This window comes from Triticum dicoccoides, chromosome 1B (genome assembly GCF_002162155.2).
Source record: "Triticum dicoccoides isolate Atlit2015 ecotype Zavitan chromosome 1B, WEW_v2.0, whole genome shotgun sequence".
In the NCBI taxonomy this organism is placed as follows: domain Eukaryota; kingdom Viridiplantae; phylum Streptophyta; class Magnoliopsida; order Poales; family Poaceae; genus Triticum; species Triticum dicoccoides.
Genome location: NC_041381.1, coordinates 291,463,771 through 291,483,835, shown reverse-complemented (window position 1 = coordinate 291,483,835; position 20,065 = coordinate 291,463,771).

Below are 20,065 nucleotides of genomic sequence, written 5' to 3'. Positions count from 1 at the left end.
ACGTGGAGAGGCTGACAGCTGGGTCCACGGCCGCACGCAAGGAAGTGCCTCCTTATTACGTGAAATGATGATTCCTCCACCTGAAAGCTGGGACCCACCGGAAGGGCCTCTAAATTTTGCGAAAAAATGTTCCTCCCGCTGACAGATCGGACCCACTAGCTATATCTTCGCATGCAAGAAAGTGCCTCCTTATTACGCACAAAAAAAGGAAGACTCCCCCTGCTATCTGGGACCCACCATAGTGGGAGGCTGACTTGTGGGCCTATTAAGTTGACGCAGACAGAGGGCTTTGTCAACTTAGTCAATATGAACGATTCTAGCTCCAGTGACCGTACGATGTCCATCCAACGGCTGTAGTGCTTCTTCAACCTCTGGTCTTCCTGCTCCAGCCGCCCAAACAAGCGCTGGTCGTGCCACCTGCTCCTACCTCCGGTGGCCGGCTCTGCTGCTGCGCAGGCTTCACCGCCCCACCCTACTCCAACCTCTGGCCAGGCCATCCCTCTACTCACCCACAACCCCTGTTATTCTGCGGCGATGGTAGTCTCACACCGCAGCTGAACCAGTCAACCCTTATACTCCTCTCTGCATAGGCATCCACTGTCGTGTCTTCCCAGGCTCCGTGTCATCCCCTTCCTAGGCCTCGTTGTTGTCCACCGCCTTGGTCCTCTCAGCGTGGCATGGTCAATGTGGTCAAGGAACGACTTCCATCGGAAGAGTACTATACGTGGAGAGGCTGACAGCTGGGTCCACGGCCATAGCAAGTAAGTGCAACCTTATTACGTGTAAAAAAATTATTCCTCCACCTGACAGCAGGGACCCACCGGAAGAGCCTCTGTATTTCGCGAAAAAAATGTTCCCCCCGCTGACAGCTCGGACCCACTAGTTGTATCTTCGCACGCAAGGAAGTGCCTCCTTATTACGCACAAAAAAGAAGACTCCCCCTGCTAGCTGGGACCCACCATAGTGGGAGGCTGACTTGTGGGCCTACTAAGTTGACGCGGACGGAGGGCTTTGTCGACTAAGTCGATATGAACGACTCTAGCTCCAGTGACCATACGATGTCCATCCAACGGTCGTAGTACTTCTTCAACCTATGGTCTTCTTGCTCTAGCCGCCCAAACTAGCGTCGGTCGTGTCGCCTACTCCTGCCTCCCATGGTCGGCTGTGCTGTCGCGGAGGCCTCACCACCCCTACTACTCCCACCGCTGGCCAGGCCATCCCTCTACTCACCCACACCCCCTATTATTATGCGGCGACGACAGCCTCACACCACAGTTGAACAAGTCAACCCTCGTACTCCTCTCCGCGTGGGCATCCACTTCCGCGTCTTCCCTGGCTCCGTGTCGTCCCCTTCCTAAGCCTCGCCATCGTCCACCACCCTGGTGCTCTGGGTGCGGCATGATCAGTGTGGTCAAGGAACGACTTCCATTGGAAGAGTACTATACATGGAGAGGCTGACAGCTGGGTCCACGGCTGCAGCAAGGAAGTGCAACCTTATTATGTGTAAAAAAATATTCCTCCACCTGACAGCGGGGACCCACCGGACGGGCCATCGTATTTCATGAAAAAATGTTTCCCACCTGACTGATGGGACCCACCAGCTACATCTTTGCACGCAAGGAAGTGTGGCCATATTAAGGGAAAAAATTATTCTCCCCCTGACAGTTGGGACCCACCAGCAATAACTTCGCACGCAAGGAAGTGCCATCTTATCCTCCCTGATAGTTGGGACCCACCTGGTCGAAGCGTACGTAGCGTTGTCATTCTGGTCGCGAATGTGTACGTACATACTGGTCGATCAGTCTGTCTATAGGCTGCAGCAATGAATCGTGCCGAGTAAGGAAGGGCACATGTCATAGTAGAGGCGGGGATGTAGCATGTCCCGCAGTCCTGTCAATATCGTGTACACGTACGTACAACCAAGGTGCAAGAAATTAAATACAGCCACGTACGTACATACGGGTGGGGTCTCGAACGCTTACTTGCGCATACATACGACCAGGGCTCGTGTACATGGAGAGGCAGTGGAGAGCATCGTCAGCGTCCTGTTCATCGACAGCCAACCGGCTGGGTCAGAATGGAGAAACTGCCTCGTCATGTTCATTGGGAGGCAACGGAATGCGTTGTGTTCATCGGGAGCCAACCAGCTTGGACGGAACAGCCTAAACGAAGACTGGCGTACCACGGAATGGAGGAAACGACCTTCTGTTCGACCGCCTATGGTCGAAACAGGATCCTGTTCACTGGGAGGGGTCTGGCGTATCGCAAAACGGAGGAAACGGACTTCTCTTTGACCTCCTACGGTCGAAACGGGGTCCTATTGATCGGGAGGGGTGTGGAATACCGCAAAATGGAGGAAATGAACTTCTCTTCGACCTACTGCAGTCGAAACGGGGGTCATGTTCATCAGGAGGGGTGTGGCGTACCACAAAATAGGACTCCACGGGATACTGTTCATCCACTGTCTACTGCCTCGCTCCAACCTACACGGGCTATTGTTCATCCACGGTTGACCTCCTCCAGCCTCCACCTACGACTGTTCATCCACGGCGTCTCCCTCTTGCCTCCAACAGCTACTGTTCATCCACGGGCTCCTGTTCATCCAGCCTCCATCGGCTACTGTTCAACCACCCTGCTATGTCTTGAGCTTGTGGTGGTTTTCCTTGAAGAGGAAAGGGTGATGCAGCAAAGTAGCGTAAGTATTTCCCTCAGTTTTTGAGAACCAAGGTATCAATCCAGTAGGAGGCTCCTCAAAAGTCCCACGCACCTACACAAACAAACAAGAACCTCGCAACCAACGCAATAAAGGGGTTGTCAATCCCTTCACGGCCACTTGTGAAAGTGAGATCTGATAGAGGTAATATGATAAGATAAATATTTTTGGTATTTTTATGATATAGATTGGAAAAGTAAAGATGCAAATAAAAGTAGATGGAAAACTTATATGATAAAAGATAGACCCGGGGGCCATAGGATTCACTAGTGGCTTCTCTCAAGATAGCATAAGTATTACGGTGGGTGAACAAATTACTGTCGAGCAATGGATAGAAAAGCGCATAGTTATGAGATTATCTAGGCACAATCATGTATATAGGCATCACGTCCGTGACAAGTAGATCGACTCCGGCCTGCATCTACTACTATTACTCCACACATCGACCGACTCCTACCTGCATCTAGAGTATTAAGTTCATAAAGAACAGAGTAACGCATTAAGAAAGATGACATAATGTAGAGGGATAAACTCATGCAGTATGATATAAACCCCATCTTTTTATCCTCGATGGCAATAATACAATACGTGCCCTGCTGCCCCAGCTGTCACTGGGAAAGGACACCGCAAGATTGAACCCAAAGCTAAGCACTTCTACCATTGCAAGAAAGATCAATCTAGTAGGCCAAACCAAGCTGATAATTCGAAGAGACTTGCAAAGATAACTTAATCACACATAAAGAATTCAGAGGAGATTCAAATATTTCTCATAGTTAAACTTGATCATAAACCCACAATTCATCGGATCTCGACAAACACACCGCAAAAAGAGTTACATCGAATAGATCTCCACGAAGATCAAGGAGAACTTTGTATTAAGAATCAAAGGGAGAGAAGAAGCCATCTAGCCAATATCTATGGACCCAAAGGTCTGTGGTAAACTACTCACAACTCATCGGAGAGGCCTTAGAGATGATGTAGAGGCCCTCCATGGTTGATTCCCCCTCCGGCGGAGCGCCGACGAAGGCTCCAAGATGGGATCTCACGGCTACAGAAGGTTGCGGCGGTGGAATTAGGTTTTCGTGGTCTGTTCTGATGTTTACGTGTGTATATATAGGAGGAAGAAGTAGGTCGGTGGACGCTCGAGGGCCCCACGAGGGTGGAGGGCGCGCCCACCCCTAGGGGGCGCCCTGGGCACCCTCGTGGCCGCCTCGGTTGTTGCTTGACGTCCACTCCAAGTCTCCAGGTTTGCATTTGTTCCAAAAAGATCGCTCCCGAAGGTTTCATCGCGTTTGGACTTCGTTTGATATTCCTTTTCTTCAAAACACTGAAATAGGCAAAAAAAACAACAATTCGGGTTGGGCCTCCGGTTAGTAGGTTAGTCGCAAAAATGATATAAAAGTGTAAAGTAAAGCCCATAAACATCCAAAACGGGTAATATAATAGCATGGAACAATAAAAAATTATAGAAACGTAGGAGACGTATCAAGCATCCCCAAGCTTAATTCCTGCTCGTCCTCGAGTAGGTAAATGATAAAAATAGAATTTTTGATGTGGAATGCTACCTAGCATAATTCTCAATGTAATTTTCTTTATTGTGGCATGAATGTTCAGATCCAAATGATTCAAAAATAGAAGTTCATATTGACATAAGAAATAATAATACTTCAAGCATACTAATAAAGCAATCAAAATAACATGGCTAAAGAAAGTTATCCCTACAAAATCATATAGTCTGGTTGTTGGTCTATCTTCATCACACAAAGTATTTAATCATGCACAATCCTGATGACAAGCCAACCAATTGTTTCATACTTTAGTAATCTTAAACTTTTTCAATTTCACGCAATACATGAGCGTGAGCCATGGACATAGCACTATATGTGGAATAGAATGGTGGTTGTTGAGAAGACAAAAAAGGAGAAGATAGTCTCACATCAACTAGGCGTATCAACGGGCTATGGAGATGCCCATTAACAGATATCAATGTGAGTGAGTAGGGATTGCCATACAACGGATGCACTAGAGCTATAAGTGTATGAAAGCTCAACAAAAGAAACTAAGTGTGTGTGCATCCAACTCGCTTGCTCAGGAAGACCTAGGGAATTTTGAGGAAGCCCATCATTGGAATATACAAGCCAAGTTCTATAATGAAAAATTCCCACTAGTATATGAAAGTGACAACATAGGAGACTCTCTATCATGAAGATCATGGTGGTACTTTGAAGCACAAGTGTGGTAAAAATGATAGTAGCATTATCCCTTCTCTCTTTTTCTCTCATTTTTTTTATTTGGCCTTTCTCTTTTTTTTATATAAAGTCCGAAGTCTCATCCCGACTTGAGGGGGAATCATAATCTCCATCATCCTTTCCTCACTGGGACAATGCTCTAATAATGAAGATCATCACACTTTTATTTACTTACAACTCAAGATTACAACTCGATACTTAGAACAAGATATGACTCTATATGAATGCCTCTGGCGGTGTACTGGGATATGCAATGAATCAAGAGTGACATGTATGAAAATTATGAAGGTGGCCTTGCCACAAATACGATGTCAACCACATGATCATGCAAAGAGCAATATGACAATGATGATGCATGTCATATAAACGGAACGGTGGAAAGTTGCATGGCAATATATCTCGGAATGGCTATGGAAATGCCATAATAGGTAGGTATGGTGGCTATTTTGAGGAAGGTATATGGTGGGTGTATGGTACCGGCGAAAGTTGCGCGGTACAAGAGAGGCTAGTAGTGGTGGAAGGTGAGAGTGTGTATAATCCATGGACTCAACATTAGTCAAAAAGAACTCATATACTTATTGCAAAAATCTACAAGCCATTGAAAACAAAGTGGGGATAGATTGGTAGGAAAAGACCATCGCTCGTCCCCGACCGCCACTCATAAGGAAGACAATCAATAAATAAAATTGTGCTTCAACTTCATCACAAAGCGTTTCACCATACGTGCATGCTACGGGAATCACAAACTTCAACACAAGTGTTCTTTAGATTCATAATCACCCAACTAGCATGATTCTAATATTACCACCTCTATATCTCAAAACAATTATCAAGTATCAAATTTATCATAGCATCCAATTCACTTTCTATGATAGTTTTTATTATACCCAACTTGGATGGCCAGCATTCTAGGACCGATTTTATAACCATAGCAAATACCATGCTGTTCTAAGAGACTCTCAAAATAATATAAGTGAATCATGAGAGATCAACAATTTCTTCAAAATTAAGCCACCGCCGTGCTCTAAAAGATATAAGTGAAGCACTAGAGCAAAAATTATCTAGCTCAAAAGATATAAGTGAAGCACATAGAGTATTCTAATAAATTCTAAATCAAACGGGCTTCTCCCAAAAGGTGTGTACACCAAGGATGATTGTGATAAACTAAAAAAATCAAAGACTAAAATCATACAAGACGCTCCAAGCAAAACACATATCATGTGGCGAATAAAAATATAGCTCCAAGTAAAGTTACCGATAGATGAAGACGAAAGAGGGGATGCCTTCCGGGGCATCCCCAAGCTTAGGCTTTTGGTTATCCTTGAATATCTTGGGGTGCCATGGGCATCCCCAAGCTTAGGCTCTTGCCACTCCTTACTCCATAGTCCATCAAATGTTTACCCAAAACTTGAGAACTTCACAACACAAAACTCAACAGGAAATCTCATGAGCTCCGTTAGTGCAAGAAAGAAAAACCACCACATAAGGTACTGTAATGAAATCATTATTTATTTATATTGGTGTTAAACCTACTATATTCCAACTTCTCTATGGTTCATACCCCCCAATACTAGACATAGATGCATCAAAATAAGCAAACAACACACGAAAAATAGAATCTATCAAAAACAGAACAGTCTGTAGCAATCTGTAACTCTAGAATACTTCTGGAACTCTAAAAATCATACCAAAATAGGAAGTCCTGTTAAATTTTTCTATTGATCTACAGCAAAAAGAATCAGCACAAAATCACATTTCTGTGAATTACTAAAATTATTTTCGTGCGTGCAAAGTTTCTGTTTTTCAGCAGAATCAAATTAACTATCATCGTAGGTTATCCTATAGGTTCTACTTGGCACAAACACTAATTAAAACATAAAACCACATCTAAAAAGAGGCTAGATGAAATATTTATTACTAAACAGAAGCAAAAATAAAGGAACAGAAATAAAATTGGGTTGCCTCCCAACAAGCGCTTTTCTTTAAAGCCTTTTTGCTAGGCATTGATAATTTTAATGATGCTCACATGAAAGACAAGAATTGAAGCGCAAAGAGAGCATCATGAAACACGTGACAAACACATCTAAGTCTAACATACTTCCTATGCATAGGCATATTATAAGCAAACAAATTTGCAAGGCAAGCAAAAACTAGCATATGTAAGGAAGAAGAAAGAGACGATAGCAATCTCAACATGACAAGAGGTAATTTAGTAAGATAAAAATTTCTACGACCATATTTTCCTCTCTCATAATAATTACATGTAGGATCATAAGCAAATTCAACAAAATAGATATCACATAAAATATTCTCAACACGATCCACATGCATGCAAAATTGACATTCTTCCAAAATAGTGGGATTAACATTAACTAAAGTCATGACCTCTCCAAACCCACTTTTATCAAAAATTTCATAAGATTGAACATACTCCAAATATGTGGGATCTAAAGTTAACACTCTTCCAAACCCACTTTCAATATTATTGCCAACATTGTTATCAATCTCAAATTCATCATGGGGCTTAAATAAGTTTTCAAGATCATAAGAAGAATCGCCCCAATCATGATCATTGCAACAAGTAGTAGACATAGCAAAACTAGCATCCCCAAGCTTAGGGTTTTGCATATTATTAGCACAATTGACATCAATAGAATTCATAATAAAATCAGTGCAATCATGCTTTTTATTCAAAGATCTATCGTGAATCACTTCATAAAGCACTTCATCACAATTTTCAGATTCAGGAATTTCAAGCAAAACCTCATAAAGATAATCTAGTGCACTCAACTCACTAGCAATAGGTTCATAATAATTGGATCTCTTAAAAAGATTAGAAAGTGGATGGGTATCCATAGGTTTTTAGCAAGTGAAGATGCAAGAAAAAAGAAGGCACATGGAGACACAAGATCGAACGGAAGAGGGGCGAAGAAAACGGCAAGGGTGAAGTGGGGGAGAGGAAAATGGCAAATAATGTAATGCGAGGGAGATGAGTTTGTGATGGGTAATCGGTATGTCTTGACTCTAGAGAAGACCTCCCCGGCAATGGCGCCAGAAATCCTTCTTGCTACGTCTTGAGCTTGCATTGGTTTTCCTTGAAGAGGAAAGGGTGATGCAACAAAGTAGCGTAAGTATTTCCCTCAGTTTTTGAGAACCAAGGTATCAATCCAGTAGGAGGCTCCTCAAAAGTCCCACGCACCTACACAAACAAACAAGAACCTCGCAACCAACGCAATAAAGGGGTTGTCAATCCCTTCGCGGCCACTTGCGAAAGTGAGATCTGATAGAGATAATATGATAAGATAAATATTTTTGGTATTTTTATGATATAGATTGGAAAAGTAAAGATGCAAATAAAAGTAGAAGGAAAACTTATATGATAAAAGATAGACCCGGGGGCCATAGATTTCACTACTGGCTTCTCTCAAGATAGCATAAGTTTACGGTGGGTGAACAAATTACTGTTGAGCAATTGATAGAAAAGCGCATAGTTATGAGATTAGCTAGGCATGATCATGTATATAGGCATCACGTCTGTGACAAGTAGATCGACTCCTGCCTGCATCTACTACTATTACTCCACACATCGACCGACTCCTGCCTGCATCTAGAGTATTAAGTTCATAAAGAACAAAGTAACGCATTAAGAAAGATGACATGATGTAGAGGGATAAACTCATGCAATATGATATAAACCCCATCTTTTTATCCTCGATGGCAACAATACAATACGTGCCTTGTTGCCCCTGCTGTCACAGGGAAAGGACACTGCAAGATTGAACCCAAAGCTAAGCACTTCTCCCATTGCAAGAAAGATCAATCTAGTAGACCAAATCAAACTGATAATTCGAAGAGACTTGCAAAGATAACTTAATCACACATAAAAGAATTTAGAGGAGATTCAAATATTTCTCATAGATAAACTTGATCATAAACCCACAATTCATCGGATCCTGACAAACACACCGCAAAAAGAGTTACATCAAATAGATCTCCAAGAAGGTCGAGGAGAACTTTGTATTGAGAATCAAAGAGAGAGAAGAAGCCATCTAGCTAATAACTATGGACCCGAAGGTCTGTGATAAACTACTCACAATCATCGGAGAGGCCTTGGAGATGATGTAGAGGCCCTCCGTGGTCGATTCCCCCTCTGGTGGAGCGCCAGCGAAGGCTCCAAGATGGGATCTCACGGGTACAGAAGGTTGTGGCGGTGGAATTAGGTTTTCGTGGTCTGTTCTGATGTTCTCGGGGTACGTGTGTATCTATAGGAGGAAGAAGTAGGTCGGTGGATGTCGGTGTCAAAACCGGCAGATCTCGGGTAGGGGGTCCCGATGTGTGCGTCTTAGGCTAATGGTAACAGGAGGCAAGGGACACAATGTTTACCCAAGTTTGGGCCATCTCGATGGAGGTAAAACCCTACTTCCTCCTTGATTGATATAGATGATATGAGTAGTACAAGAGTTGATCTACCACGAGATGGTAGAGGCTAAACCCTAGAAGCTAGCCTATGATGATTATCATTCTGTCTCTAAGGACTAAACTCTCCGGTTTATATAGACACCGGAGAGGGATAGGGTTTACATGGAGTCGGTTACAAAGAAGCAAATATAATATCCGGATCGCCAAGCTTGTCTCCCATGCAAAGGAGAGTCGCATCCGAACACGGGACAGAGTCTTGAGTCTTATATCTTCATGCTCCAATAGTCCGGACAAAGTATAGAGTCCGGCTGTACGGATACCCCCTAATCCAGGACTCCCTCAGTAGCCCCTGAACCAGGCTTCAATGACGATGAGTCCGGCGCGCAGTTTGTCTCCGGCATTGCAAGGCGGGTTCCATCTCCGAATATTCCAAAGTAATTATCGAACACTCAAACCGTGTCCGGATCTGTAAGATGATCTTCACATACCACCGTAGAGAGAATGATACTTCACAAATGTAATATGCTGACAACTTTTTAGACAACATGACATGTCACTGCGGTCGGGTCTTTATTCAAACGGTTTTCCCACAACCAGCCACAGCGCATATTGCGAGGCGGTTTCCTTGACACATCTTGTCAAAGCAGAGATCGTGTCCCCTTATCACGGGATTCTCACCAATACGGGTATGGGTAATCCAACCGCGCCATCAATCGTGGTGCTTGGGAAGTAAGCGATTCCCAACGGGTAAGTGGGGAGGTGCACCGCTTTCGTCGCCCCTATAAAGGGATAAGGGTTCCCCATTTTTACCCACGCCTTCTTCATCCTTTGCTCATCCTTGTCTCCTCGAGCTCCAGCGCCCTAGTCCAAGCCTTCTCCGCACAGCTAAACATGTCCGGAGCAGGAGGCAAGTGGGTAGCTTCCACCGTGAAGGAGAAGCATATTGCAAATCTTCGGGCAGCCAGATACTTGGCTGCGGACATCGGGCACTGGCTACCGGATGACGGGCAGGTCATTCCAACCCCGGAACCCCACGAAAGGGTCGTGTTTCTCGCCCACTTCGTCCATGGACTGGGGTTTCCACTTCATCCCTTCGTCCGCGAGCTCATGTTCTACTACGGGCTAGATTTCCATGATCTAGCCCCAAATTTCATCCTCAACATCTCGGCCTTCATCCTCGTGTGCGAGGCCTTCCTCCGCATCAAGCCTCACTTCGGCTTGTGGCTAAAAATCTTCTGCGTGAAGCCGAAGATCGTGAGCGGCCAGCAAGCGGAGTGCGGAGGTGCCATGGTGGGCAAGATGTCCAACGTCACCTGGCTTGACGGCTCCTTCGCGGAGACCGTGAAAGGGTGGCAATCGGGGTGGTTCTACATCACCGAGCCGCGCGACGCCAACTGGGCGACGGCCCTCGAATTCCGATCCGGAATCCCCATGCGGCTCACCTCCTGGGAAAAGAAGGGTCTGGCCTGGGGCGAGCCTGTGGAGCTGACCGAACTCCAAAACTGCGTCAAGAATATGAAGGACAAGAAAATCAAGTTTGTCAACGTATTCCAGGTCATCCTTGTCCGCTGGATTCTTCCTGCCAAAGACGGGTATTTAATCTGTGGGAGTTCGTCCCGACCGAACACCAGACGCTTCGAAAGCTCTACGGCATGACACATAAAGAAGCATGGAAGGCGCTGTTCAAGGCCTCCGAGATACCTCCTCCCACATCCGAGGACCGTGGACTTCACGCCACGCGGCTCCCCCGTCCGGTGAGTTTTCTGACTATCACCGGATGTAGTTTTTCCTAATGTACCCATGGGGGAATCTTAAGTTATTGTGTGTATTTGATCAGGAGTATGTGGAGACAGCGGAGTGGATCCTCTGTCTGGCTCCACTGCTAGAGGGCCCGGTAGATGCTCTCCTGACGGAGATGCTTGTCCCGGCGCCCTACAAGGCGCCGGAAAAGAAGGCCTCGGGGACCAGGAAGGGTCTTCGGCGTAAGGTCGTACCGGACGCCTCGTCTGAAGCCGACGAGGCACACTCCTCCCCCGAAGGGGAGGAGGAAGACGAAGGGGCCATCCCATCCGGAGAGGATGGGGGGCCTAAGAAGGCGGGCCAGGGGACCGAGAAGGGTCCCCGGTGCAAGGCCGTCATACCCTCGTCGTCTAAAGACGACGAGGCAGATTCCTCCCGCGAAGGCGGGAGGAAACACGAAGAAACTCTGCCTCCCCGCACTGGGGAGGAGAAGAAGAGGAAAGCCGCCCCGGAGGGGGAGGCTAGGACGCCCAAGAAGGGAAAGGCGTCCCTTCCGGATTACTCCACCACTGCTGCTTATAGCAAGGAGGAGTGGCTGCCCAGGGGGAAGCCCCTAGTAAGATCGTAAGTATCCGCACTTTGTTATATTTTAGTGCAACTTCGCTTCATAGTTTGTTATAACGCCGAACTCATATATGTAGTCCGACCAGGGTCCATCCCGAGGTATCGTCTTCGGACGGGTCCTTGGGTGATTCAGCGATGAACTCGCTCCCGATGGCCACTACTCCTCAGCCTGCGGATGACATGGAGGTGTTGTCCCAAAGGCTCCCCGAGAAGGCGGAGGTGATTCTGGAGGCGCCCCAAGGCGAGATTCTAGACGCCGGGCACACGGGGTATAAGATCCCCATGGATTGTGCCGACGAGAGCCGCAGCAAGCCGGGCTCTCAGCCAAATACTGTGCCGGAACCTCCAATGGCTCCGGATTCAGGCAGGTAGCCCCTCGCTAGGGAGGGCGAGCCATCCGTGCCGACGACTTCCATTACGCTAGCGGCGTCGGATAGTCTGCTGGAAGCGCTTCGCAGCGCTTCCATGGATGAAGAGCACCGTACTCTTATGAGTGCGGTGATTCAGAAGGTTCTGTCCGCCAAGAGCGGACTAACCGAAGCCTGCACCAGCCTCTTGACGGGTTTTGAGGTAAGTAATCAAAAAATGTGTGAAGTTATTACCCGATAGGTAGTAGCCCCTGATACTCTGTTTGGTGTTCGAAACGAAAAGCCAAACGGAGGGTCGATAATAATCCGCAGGAGTCTAATAGTAAATGTGCATGTGAATAAGCAGGCAGTGCTGCTTGCTGCTACTGCCCGTACGGCCGAGGTCGCCGGACTAAAACGGGACCTGGAGCAGGCACAAGGAGAGCCCGGCCTCACGAAGAGGCAGCTCGAAGAGAACAAAGGTTAGTGGTACCTTGTTTGAATATCATAGAGAATAGTCAAAATTTGTGATTCTAATGACAAAGCGTCGTGACTTTGAAATAGGGGCCACAACTGAAGTGGCGTCTTTGAAGAAAGCGATGTCTGAGGCTGAAGACAAGGCGGCCCTGGAGTGCATCGAGCGCGAAAAGCATAATGCTAGGGTGGGCGAAGTGCAGCAAGAGCTCCAGGAGCTCAGCAAGAAGTTCGAGTCCTTGGAGCATGACCTCAAGACGAAGGAGTCTGAGCTTGCGAAGGCCCTTGCCAGTATTAAAGATGCCAAGGCAGAAGCCGAAAAGGCCCAGCAGGAGATCCAGGCGGCCAAGAAGATAGCAGTGGGTAAGACATTTTTTATGCAAAGCAAGCATGTGGAGGAGGCGTTTCTTTTACTTACCCGAATTCGGAGCTCTCAGGGGCGTTCGCAGATCTGCCACGTAGCGTATCAGATGCTGCGGAGTTCTATCGTGCCAAGGAGGGGAGCTCGACGGAGAAGTTGTTCTGGTCCCAGTATGCTGGAGCCGAACACCTAATTCCTCTGAGTGACCAACTGAAGCAGTTGGTTGAACTCCACAGGGCGGCCGAAGTGGCCTGGTGAGTCCCTACCCACTATCTACTTTGGCTTGGTCAAGCGGATGGTAGATGCCTGTCCGCGGCTTAAAGTCATCAAGCGATCCATTTGCATTGAGGGTGCCCGCTGGACCTTTCCCCTTGCGAAGGTGCATTGGGGCAAGCTGGATGCGGAGAAGCTGGTGAAGGACGGGCCGCCACAGGGCAAGGCGCATCGCTGTCCCAAAAAGTATTATGATGGCGTCATGAAAGGCGCTCGTCTCGTGGCCGAAGAATGTACCAAGGACACAATTTTTGAGTAAATGTACTTCTGTTGTTGTTGTAATATAAAGACGAAGCTACTTGCGCTATATAGCGCTTGTTGATTTAAAATATTACCTTCTGTGCGGCTGTATATAAAATTCTGAAAGTAGGCCAGTCGTCGGCTTCCGCCCCCACGTAACTAGTACCGGGGTGTTCCTGGAAAAACCCGGACACTCTTTATCCAAGTTTTTGGTCCCTTAAGGAGGTGTCTGGCGCAGCAAATAAGGCAATCGGACTATGCGGCTTTATAACTTTCACTTAGCCATAGAAGTCTATAATTTTAAATTTCGGCGAAGCCCCTAGAATTCGGAAGGCTGAATTGGGGCGCTATATACACCTAAGTCGGACGAAGCCGATTCCTCACCTGAAGTGGAAAAATCTTTAAGGATTTTAAGACCTCCCGAACAGCGACCAGCTCCCACCGCATCATGCCAGTCAATTTTCGGCTTTCTCTACTGAGGTGCTCGTCCGGAAGAACCGGGACACAATCGCAGTAGTTCTCCCTGCGCTACCTTAGCTGGTATAACAAAACGTAAGGTACCAAAACAAGGGAGCCGGGCAAACCCAACTATTGACCCAAGACATGATTCGAAGCTGATGCATATAGTGCTATAAGTTCGGGGTGCCACACTGTTGAAAGTGTTCGGACTTGTCTTGCCGTATTGTGGGGCATCATAAGAAGCCCTTGGCAAGCTGAATGTACCAAGGTGTACGGATGCAATATTGAATGAACATTTATATAAAAAATGCGCAAAATGGGAATAATAAGCTGACGCTATATATTATCTCTCATTGATGAAAAATACCTTTAGGCGTATGTTTACAATGAATGCGTTTAAGCATAGGTAAATAGGGCTATTTAACATGTCCTATCCAAGGGCGGGCTGCATGTAGGTATATAAAACAGGTATAACGATCGTGAACAGATTCCACCTGGGTATTCCCTTTCTGTGCAAAGCCTGTTGCCTCCTTGGTTTACCCTCCTGTGTAAGTCCAACAATCCGGCTCTTCTGAAGAGGCTGCCCGAAAGTAGTGTCCTGAAAGGTGAAGGGGGGTTATTAAAGTATGTTGCGATTATACCGCACCGTTGACTGAGTCACTGTTGCGCCTCCGCCTATGCCCATGGTATTTTAAGTGCGTAATTGTGTACGCGCGGCACGAATGCTGCTTTGATGGGGCTTGAGCGGATGCCGGACTGCTAGTCGCGCTCTTGGCGTGCTTGGCGATCCTGTTGCGGGGTATTCCAGATTTGCTTGACGGTGTTCGGGGTTGTTGTCACTGGCTTGGTGGTTTGCCGGAGAAGGCTGCATTGTACTTCTGCTGCGAGAGCTGCAGTGTGGTCTTCTGTACGGAGAGAGCAGTCCATGTTTCCGTTGACTGTTATGACCCCGCGAGGTCCTGGCATCTTGAGCTTGAGGTATGCATAGTGTGGTACCGCATTGAATCGAGCAAATGCGGTTCGTCCCAGCAGTGCGTGATAACCAATGCGGAAAGGGACAATATCAAAGATTAACTCCTCGCTTCGGAAGTTATCCGGAGATCCGAAGACCACTTCCAGTGTTATGGAGCCCGTGCACTGAGCCTCTACTCCTAGGATTACACCTTTGAAGGTGGTTTTGGTGGGCTTGATCCTTGAAGGGTCGATGCCCATTTTGCGCACTGTGTCCTGATAAAGCAGGTTCAGGCTGCTGCCGCCATCCGTAAGGACTCGCGTGAGGTGGAATCCGTCGATGATTGGGTCTAGGACCAGTGCGGCTGAACCGCCGTGATGGATGCTGGTAGGGTGATCCCTACGATCAAAGGTGATCGGACAGGCTGACCATGGGTTGAATTTTGGGGCGACTGGCTCCATCGCATAGACGTCCCGTAGTGCTCACTTCAGTTCCCGTTTGGGAATATGGGTGGCATAGATCATGTTGAACGTTTTCACATGGGGAGGAAATTTCTTCTGCCCTCTTGTGTTCGAACGCCAGGGCTCTTCGTCATCGTTGCTGTGCAGCCCCTTGTCCTTGTTTTCGACACTTATTTTACCGGCCTGTTTGAACACCCAGCAGTCTCTGTTAGTGTGGTTGGCTGGCTTATCCGGGGTGCCATGAATTTGGCACGAGCGTTCAAGTATGCGGTCCAGACTGGACGGTCCCTGATTGTTTCTTTTGAATGGCTTTTTTCGCTGACCGGATTTCGAGCCACTGAATCTGGCGTTGAATGTCGTGTCCTCGGTGTTGTCGCCACTGTTCCCCCGCTTATGTCTATTGCACCGTGGCTTGCCGTTATTGTTGCAGACATCTGAGGTGCCTGAGTTTATCAGCGTGGTGCTACTGCGAGCCATCCAGACATCCTCGCCCGCACAAAAGCGGGTCATGAGTGTCGTGAGGGCTGCCATGGATTTCTGTTTTTTCTGGCCGAGGTGTCGGGCGAGCCACTCGTCACAGATATTATGCTTAAAGGCCGTCAGTGCTTCAGCTTCCGGACAGTCGACTATTTGGTTCTTTTTGGTTAGGAACCGAGTCCAGAATTTCCTGTCCGACTCTCCGGGCTATTGGGTAATGTGGCTCAGGTCATCGGCATCCGGTGGTCGCACATATGTGCCCTGGAAGTTGTCGAGGAACGCGTCCTCTAGGTTTTCCCAACTGCCAATGGAATTTGCCGACAAGTTGTTTAGCCAATGCCGGGCTGGTCCTTTGAGTTTAAGGAGAAGATACTTGATGGCATGTAGATCATCTCCGCGGGCCATGTGGATGTGGAGAAGGAAATCTTCGATCCATACTGCGGGGTCTGTTGTGCCATCATATGATTCGATGTTTACGGGTTTAAACCCTTCTGGGAATTCATGATCCATCACTTCGTCAGTGAAGCAGAGGGGGTGTGCGGCGCCTCTATGCTGGGCTATGTGGCTACGCAGTTCGAATGAGTTCGGGTGGCTATGTTCGGCCCGGCCAGACTCGTTCGTAGTGTATCCGGCGCGACGATCATCGTCACGTGTTGGGGCACGCCCCCATGATCCATAGATCGATCTTGGCTGTCCTGCCTTGTTTTCCAGTATATCTTGCAGGTCCTGCCTATTGCCCCGGGCCGTAGTGTATTGGCGTGGGGGTGTGGGCTGGTATTTGGGCTGGTATGCTGTTTTATCCCAGCCACGAGGTGGCCGGTCAGCCGTCTGGCGCTCGAGTCTATATTCCTTAGCTGCCAGGACTTTAGTCCATCTGTCTGTGAGCAGGTCTTGATCAGCTTGGAGCTGCTGTTGCTTCTTTTTCAGGCTTCTTGCAGTGGCCATAAGCCGGCGCTTGAAGCGCTCTTGCTCCACGGGGTCCTCAGGTACGCCGAACTCGTCATCGCCGAGGCTAATCTTGTCCTTGAAGGGGGGCATGTAGTTGTCCTCCTCCGGATATCCATCCGCCGCCTGTTCGACTGGGTTGTCCTGCCCATCTTCCTGTTCGGCCTGCTCGAAGGCGGGCTAATCAGGGTTATATTCATCTTCGGCACCATCCAGACTATTTTCGTCACCTGTGCCGGTATTGCTGTGGCGGGGCTTGGAGCGCGCCGATGACGCCCGTGCTTTGTTTTCTTTCTTGAGGGTTATCCTCCATTGCCTCATCGCCATTGGTTTCTTTTGGAGTGTCCACCATATATATATATCATATGAGGAGGTGGCTGTCCACCGCCCCGTGGGCAGTGGTTCCTGTTCTTCTCCTGCATCGTCGTCCACATCGTTGATGTCTTTGGAGTCGAAGTCAAGCATGTCAGTTAAATCATCGATCGTGGCAATGAAGTGGGTGGTGGGTGGGCAACGAACTCCTTCGTCGCCCGCTTCCCACTCGAGCCGGACATAGTTCGGCAAAGAGCCTCCTGACAAAGAGAGAGACTTTAACGAGTTCAGCACGTCACCGAAGGGCGAGTGCTGGAAGATATCCGCAGCGGTGAACTCCGTTACCGGAGCCCAACCAGATTCGGCGGGCTCGGGAGTGCGCAGATTGGAACCTACAGCTGGACATAAGTCCGGGGGTCCGATGTCACAGGCTTTCTTGGTGGTGAGGCCCATGTTCGGCTCTACCACCGATGAGAGTGCGGCCTCTGGGGCGGGGTCCATCCACCCGTCCTCGGGCAACGCAATCTGCCACGGATTTAGGTCCGGGGCTTCTGCAGGGCCGATATCCCGAGCATTGTCAGACAGCAGGTCTAAGCCGTGCTCATCGTGACTGTCCAGCGCTCCTGGCGCAGGCCCAAATCCATTGAAGATCAAGTCTCCACGGATATCGGCCGTGTAGTTCAGGCTTCTGAACCTGACCTGGTGGCCGGGGGCGTAGCTATCGATCTACTCCAGATGGCCAAGCGAATTGGCCTGCAGTGCGAAGCCGCCCAACATGAAGATCTGTCCGGGGAGAAAAGTCTCACCCTGGACCGTGTTGTTGTTGACTGGAGGAGCCATCAAGCCTTGCAGCGACGACACAGAGGAACTCTCAATGAAAGCACCAATGTCGGTGTCAAAACCGGCGGATCTCGGGTAGGGGGTCCCGATCTGTGCGTATTAGGCTAATGGTAACAGGATGCAAGGGACACAATGTTTACCCAGGTTCGGGCCGTCTCGATGGAGGTAAAACCCTACTTCCTGCTTGATTGATATAGATGATATGAGTAGTACAAGAGTTGATCTACCACGAGATCGTAGAGGCTAAACCCTAGAAGCTAGCCTATGATGATTATCATTCTGTCTCTAAGGACTAAACTCTCCGGTTTATATAGACACCGGAGAGGGCTAGGGTTTACATGGAGTCGGTTACAAAGAAGGAAATATAATATCCGGATTGCCAAGATTGTCTTCCACGCAAAGGAGAGTCCCATCCGGACACGGGACGGAGTCTTGAGTCTTGTATCTTCATGCTCCAATAGTCTGGACAAAGTATATAGTCCGGCTGTCCGGATACCCCCTAATCCAGGACTCCCTGAGTGGACGCTCGAGGGGCCCACGAGGGTGGGGGGCGCGCCCACCCCTAGGGGGCGTGCTGGGCACCCTTGTGGCCGCCTCGATTGTTGCTTGACGTCCACTCCAAGTCTCCAGGTTTGCATTTGTTCCAAAAAGATTGCTCCCAAAGATTTCATCGCGTTTGGACTTTGTTTGATATTCCTTTTCTTCGAAACACTGAAATAGGCAAAAGAAGAGCAATTCGGGCTGGGCCTCCGGTTTGTAGGTTAGTCCCAAAAATGATATAAAAGTGCAAAGTAAAGCCCATAAACATCCAAAACGGGTAATATAATAGCATGGAACAATAAAAAATTATAGATATGTAGGAGACGTATCACACCCCTCCACGGGCTACTGTTCATCTAGCCCTCCACCATCTACTGTTCAACCAGCCCTCCATGGGGTCCTGTTCATCCACCCCCCAACTAGCTCGATCGGGGTCATGTTCACCCAGTGGCAATGACCTCTACACCCCCACGGGGTCCTGTTCATCCAACCCCCACCGGGAACTGTTCATCCAACCCCCAATGACGCTCACTGTTCATCAAGAGGCAGGAGGTTCGGTCGGCTTCAGTTAGCATCAGTAGCGAAGGAATCGCTCTATCGGGTTCATTAACAGCCAAGGATCGATCGATCACTCGGGTTCAGTAACGCGTAGCCACTGCAATCGTTCGGGTTCAGTAGGTGAATGCCTCATTCGGGTTCAGTTAGAGTCGAATGCCTGGCACCCACGTGCGTATGTGTACGAGAGAAACGCGCAATCCCTCCGTGCATCGCTCGGCCCCGACCACCCACCGTAACCGATAACTCCTCGATATTTTCCTTGCCCTTGCTTCTACCATGGTTTTTTCTGTCATGGACGGCCAAAAGAATGTCATGCAGCTGCGTCTCCGGCCCGCCCAGGACGAAAAGCCCATTTTCTGTCATGATTTTTTGTCATAGAAGTAGGAGCCCACCAAATCTATGATGATACCAGGTTTCACAACTAGAAAAAGGCTTATACATAGAAGTTTACCAGTAGCATGTGTTTTGGACCCCATGCTACTGATAATTACCAGTAGCGTCTGTTATAAAGCGCGCTACTGGTACAACATAGCAGCAGTGTGGGTTCCTGGAGGCCACGCTACTGGTAAGTTTTCCACAGCTCACCAACCGACCAAAAAATATTAGTAGCGTTTGTAGTCCAACCAGCGCTACTGTTAAGAAAATAGTTGTAGCGCCTGTGCACCTAGACACGCTACTGCTATTTCTTCTATGGGTAAACTTATACCAGTAGCATGGTTTTTGTACAAGCACTATATCTAGTTTTAGTTACCAATAGATATTTTGGCTGGCACTCATAGCAGTAGCGTGCTTTGGCACCCCGCGCTACTACTATGGTCGCCAGCCACCTACCACATTTCCCCTCCTTCCTCCCCTTTCTTCTTCTTCTCCCCCTTCCTTTCTCCCCCTTTCCTTGCACCTTGCTTGTTCCAATGCTCCCCTCCACCATCCCTCCATTAGAGCCCTCGCTTCTTCTCTTCTTTGCCCTTCCACCACCCCCTCTTCTTTGCCCCTCCACCACACCCCTCCATTCCCATCTCCCTCTTCTTTGCCTTCCACCACCCCCTCTTCTTTGCCCCTCCACCACACCCCTCCATTAGAG